This window comes from Crocodylus porosus, unplaced genomic scaffold (assembly GCF_001723895.1).
Source record: "Crocodylus porosus isolate Cpor-Errol unplaced genomic scaffold, CroPor_comp1, whole genome shotgun sequence".
Taxonomy (NCBI): Eukaryota; Metazoa; Chordata; order Crocodylia; family Crocodylidae; genus Crocodylus; species Crocodylus porosus.
In genome coordinates this window covers 33,839,925-33,845,467 of record NW_017728914.1, presented here as the reverse complement: position 1 = coordinate 33,845,467, position 5,543 = coordinate 33,839,925, and the positions used below count along the sequence as shown (strand labels likewise).

The 5,543-nt window shown below is 59.1% G+C and overlaps 1 protein-coding gene across 2 annotated transcripts in view; it reads left to right on the top strand.

Moving 5' to 3' along the window:
• Positions 1–5,543, top strand: part of CCDC69 (coiled-coil domain containing 69) — a 13,560-nt gene that overhangs the window by 332 nt on the left and 7,685 nt on the right. The window lies entirely within an intron of this gene.

Genomic DNA, 5,543 nt, shown 5'->3' with positions numbered 1-5,543 from the left:
CCCTCGCTGTGCCCCGCCCGGCCGCGGTGCGCTTGCGGCGGGGCTCTGGCACCTGGGCGCGGTGTCGCCGCCGCTCCTTGCAGGGGTCCTTCCCTGGGGGGAGCCCCCAGAGCAGCCTTTTTTCTTCTGTTTTTTTTGCACCGGTCCTGGAAGCACTGGCATACCAGGGCAATGCATGGAGTGGACGGAGCACGCTCCGCTTCCACCACCCAGCACCAAAAAGAACCCGCTCAATATAGACCCCCCGTGGAGGACACATCAGAGACAGTTACCCTGGGAAAACCTCCTTCCAGATCATGGTGTCTCCCCTGCCAGAGGCCCTTCAGAAAGCCTAGCAGCAAAGTCCCACCTAGACTGAGACGAGGGGGTCCCCAGCCCATGCCCTGAGCCGAGCCCTGGCCTTGCGGGAGCCGCAAGATGTTTTCCAGCTTTGGGCTGGGAAGCGAAGCGGGGCTGTGGGGAGGTGAAACCCCCCAGCACCCCCGCCCCTCCATCCTTCCTGTCTTGCCACCTGAGCGGCTGAACGGAAGCTGCAGGGGCTCGGTCTAGCTAGCTTTCACGCAAAGCAGCCTGTTGATTCGGCGCATCCAGGCCTCCTTCCGTTCAGGCCTTCTCTACCAGCTGCTGGATGGCTGCAAGGGGGTTTATTATTTGATGCCTCCCCTTGCGCATCCATTGTGGGTTTTGGACCTGTTTGTGCGGAGCCAACAGCTCGTTTAAAATTATTTGTGACTTGTTCGTGGCCTGTGATTGGTTACCTGAGCCCCACCACGCTTCCTGAACGGGTGTCTAAAAAAAGGAGGGGCAATGGATGGAAAGCAAAATGGTTGCACAAGTCTTTGCACACACTTGCGTGTGTGTGTGAGTGAGCTGCTGTGGCACATGACTTGCAGGGGATGTGGACGGAGCGCATGGGCTTTCCAAGAGAATCCCCTGGGGTTGCAAGTGCACGGCTGCAAAATTTTCTTTTTGCACTATCTATTTGGCTTGATGCCCAAATCTGATGGTATTGGGGCGGGGAAAGTAGGCTGGGTGCCCGTATCATGGGGTTAAGCCTGTTGAGGGCAGGGCTTGTATTGAAGAGGTCCCGACGTGCTAGAGATGCTGGATGAGATATACAGCCGGCATGGGCACCAAGCCACTGCCTTGACTTAAGATGGAATCAGTCATTTGGTGATGCCTGTCATCTTTCTGGAATGGGCCAACCCTCGCAAGTCATAGAAAAGGAGGGTTGGAAAGACCTCAGGAGGTCACGTTTAGTCCAACCCCTGCTGCAAGCAAGACCAGCCTCAACTACATCATCCCAGTCAAGGCCTTAAAAACCTCCAAGCTCTGCGTAACTTGTTTCAGTGTTTCACCACCCTCCTCATGAGAGAATTTGCCTTAATATCCAACCTCAACTTTCCTTGCTGCAGCTTGAGCCCATTGCTCCTTGTTCCATCATCTGCCCCCACTGGGAACAGCCCAGCTCCAAATACCAGAGCTGTACAAAGTTGGGGACGGTGGTATAATCTTGGTGGGTCACCTCTTGCTCGAGCTGGGAGGTCTTTCTCAAAGAAATGCCCTAGCCCCTGGATTTGGGCTACTGGAATCTATGGGCTGGAGGCTTGAGGTTCTGCAACCTCCATCCGGCGGCCAGACTTCAGCGCCCAGAACAGCCGCGTCTGGCCTCAAAAGCTCTGAATTGCAAGGATACGAGGTCTGAGAGGGAGTGAGTGCAGGAGGGAGAAACCCACTGGGTGGGAAGGCAGTGGAAGAAGAATTATTTGGGCTTGCATATGAGGAACATGCATGAGCGATGATCCCGGTCCCTGTTCGTGCCTTCTCGGTGCAGGCAGGGCTCCTTGGTCCCAGCGGGTGCTGTGTCTTTACAAGGAACTTGTGCGGCCACAGCGATACCTTCCTTGTTGCACAGGGAAGGTGGAGGAATTGCCCTCTGCGTGCCCTTGGAGTCTGCACGTCTCCCGAGGCGTGACCCCGGGTCGAAGCAGAGGTCCTATCTCATGCTATCGGTTTCTACCAGGGCAGGGCCTGGGCTGGCCTCTTGCCCTTCCAAGAAACGGAGCGGAGCTGGTGCCGAGCGCAGGAGCCCAGAGCAGAGCTTGGAGGACAACGTAGGGTCTGCCTGGCCTGTGACTCTATCAGCGCTGGCGTCCCCTTGCTCGGTGACATGGCTTGCATTTCCTCTCGCCTCCAAGCAGGAGAAGTGCCAAGATGCCTTTGCAACAGGGCTCCGGCTGCCATCCTTGCAGCCCTGGTGCAGCGAGAGAAGAGACGCGGGTGACCGACGCTGAGTAGCGAATGCTCCCCAAAGCCCACGTCCCCAGCGCCTGCTAGCTGATGACCACCGCTCGAACGAATCTCCCTGCTTAAGTACCAGAGTTCAGTCGGCACCTCATTTTTCAACCAGCTTTTCTCTCCAAGTTGCTGTGTTTTTTGTTTTTTCCTCTCCAGGGGGACTTGCTAACACCCTAGGATTGCGCTTCAAACGTTTGGGAGTTCCCTGCAGGTGGGTGGGAAGAGTGGCAATAAGGACGGGGAAGCATTTCTGGTCTTTTGCTGCCCGCTGGCTCTCGTCACTTGGCAATGGCTAACGAATTGCATCGAGCTGCCCCAAATCCTTTGCCTTGAGGCAAACACCAGCTGGGCAGCCCTGTTACCCAGCTCTACGCGCACCTGCAGCTGGACAGAGCTCTCTGCCCTTTGCATGGACCACTGGACCCATACACTTTTTGGAAAGACTTTTGCAGTCCTCAGGGGATGCTCCAAGAAATGCTCCAGGAACCAGAGAGAGCATGTCTGCACCTATGAACTACTCCTTCCAATCCTGCTGTACTCTCCAAGGTCTTTTTACCCTGTGCAGTGCACAAGATCCCTGGTTTGGGATCAGCTACCAGGCAGCTAGTGCAGAGGCACCACCCAGGACTGTCCATCGGAGATCGCGCGGCCTGGATCGAGCCATCCCGATGTGTGGTGCTGCTGAGTCTGCTAAAAGCACGGTCCCGTCCAAACGGTGCCCATCCAACTCCGTGGAAGTCACTTCTCTGCGTGGGAACCGGGTCCCCTGACTGGTGTGCAGCACTACTCGGTGCAGAGAGGGATCGGGGGGTAGATGAGACGGGCGCAGAATTCACCGGGCAGCTGAAAGGCAGGAAAAATAAAGCAAAGCAACATCCCTCTCCTTTCCCGGGCGCCCGTCTGCTCTGGCCAGGGAAGGGAATCCCGAACATGGCTGCCGAATGCAAAGAGTCGGCCCCGGCGTTCGGTTTGTAGTCAAGCCGAGGATGGGGTTTTTAGATAGTGTCCAGATGTGACTAACAGACCTGCTTCCAGGTTGTAGATGCCCACAGGGGAAAGAGAGGCTCCGGGTACCGAGGCCTGAAGGATGAGCAGCCTCTGGTCCGTGCAGAAATGAGAGCAGCAGGGAGAGCAGATGTTGTCGGTGAAGACAAGACCCCGTTGACCCAAGTGTGCTGGGCTGGGCCGCTTTGTCCCACGTGCCGGCTTGTGCTGAGCTGAGCAGGGCAGGTGCCCGCGGCACGGCCGGGGCCCTTGGACTCAAAGCCGTGCGGCAGTGCGGGCAGGCCCAGATCCTGTCCTGTGCCCTCTTGCAGCGGCAGCAAACCATTGCTTCTACTCTGGCTGGCATTGCCACGGCCTATCTGACACCCACAGCTTCCCGAAGTGGCCCGTGGCCTCTGATAAACACCTGGGCGCCTGCACACCTCCCCGGGGATCTGAGCATCTTCCAGCGGCGCGTGGATGTGCGTCTGGTCTGCGTGGGCAAGTCGGCGGCTCCCTGCTCGGCTCTGCAGGGAGTGGAGGGGTAAGCAAGAGAGAGAGGGTTCAAGTCTCCTTTTGTGCCAGCCCTGTGCCCTGCCCTTGGAGCGGAGATGGGGGAGGCCAGGGTGGTCCTTGCTGTGGTGGGAGCTCGTTTCCCTGTCCCAGCCTGGCCCCTAAGAAAGCAGCCTTCTGCACAGAAACCTCTAACTTTGCAGTCCCCCTGTGCTCAGAGCAGCCCCGGCAATCATCACAGAGCCACGGGAGCCTTTGGCACAGGGTGAGGCCTGGAGACCGTTTTAGGAGAGCCCACGTAGCTCCGGCTCTGGTGGTCTCCGGGTCAGCACGGTCCCTCGCTCCCCTCGGAGCGGAGCTGGGAGCCGTCCCCTCCGTGCTGGCTCCTGCGGGCTCTCTCTGTGCCCATGTGGGGCCCCCCAGGTTGCAAGGCAGCCGGTGCCTGAGTGCAGCACTGCCCTGGCACAGGTCTGCAGCTCCCTCTGCACGGCCAGGGCAGCCCCGACCCCCTCTGCACGCCGGGGCTCGCGGGAGAGGTGCGGCAAAGGGCAGCCTCCCTGTCCTCCTCTCTCGCTCTCTTTCAGATGAGCAGCCTGGTTGCAAACTCCTTCTAGGGCTGTCCAGAAGGACACCGGCCCCCGGCGTGGGCTCTGGACCGGCTTTTATTAGTCTTTGTGCTGCTGCTTCAGCGGGGACTTGGCTCCGTCTAGCATTTGGTATGCGGTGGTGGCAGGGAGCCCGCTGGCCTGTGCAGGACGGGTCGGGCACTTCCAGAGTACAAGCGCTGAGCGCTCGCGGCCGGACTCGGCGCGGCACCAGGAACCCGGTGCAGGAGCTGCGAGCGTTGGGCGGGAGGTTCCCTCGTTGCTAAAACTAAGCGTCTTGCCCAGGGTCAGCCAAGGAGGTCCAGGTTGGCATGAGCCCCTTGTACAAGAGGTCTGCAGCTGCAGGGAGGAGTCGGTGGGCACTGCCTGAGCTTGACCAGACCTGATGTGGGGGGAAACTGAGGCATGGAGAGAGCGGTCTAAGAGGAGTCTTGTCATTGCCCGGCCCCTAAAGCAGCCCAGCAAGCCTCCTGTGACTGTGACTGCCCCTTTTCCAGACCTGCGTGCTCTCGCGCCTGCTCCAGGTCTCCCGTGGGAAGATCTGTGGGGACTGCCAGGTGCAATGGGCTATACAGGAGGCTAGAGGCAATGATTTAATGGTCCCTCTTGGTTTTAGACCACGGGTAAGAGCCCTCTGCAATCTCCCCACCCAGTGCCTGGACTTGTGTTGGCATGCCATCCTGGCCCGCCGGCTCCGGGAACTGTTTACTCTTCAGGGCAGCGCCAGCGCTTCTACCAGGGGCTTTGTTCCCGGCTTAGCACATCCTCCTTGCCTGGCACTCATTCGTTCCCAGTCTGTAGGAAAGTCGAGCTGGAAGGGACCTCACGAGGCCGTCCCCTCCGGCCCCCTGCTCAAGGCAGGACCGGCCCGATTCAAACCCTCCCAGATCTGCCCCTGTGCCCCGCCAGGCAGCTGGGGGTGGGAGCCGCGGGGGGCAGCTCGCAGGGCCTCTGCTTTGCAGTCCGCGGTTCGGATGACTGCGGTTTCCCTGTAATCGCATGTTTAAAAACCAGCTCGGGGTTATTTACTGGTATGTGCTTTCCTTGCTGACTAACTGCCTGCTCCGTCTCCGAGTTGACTGCGATGTCCTGCCCTGGAAGAGGAATCTGTCTGAAGGTGCAGGGGCGTGAAGGGCTATTTAA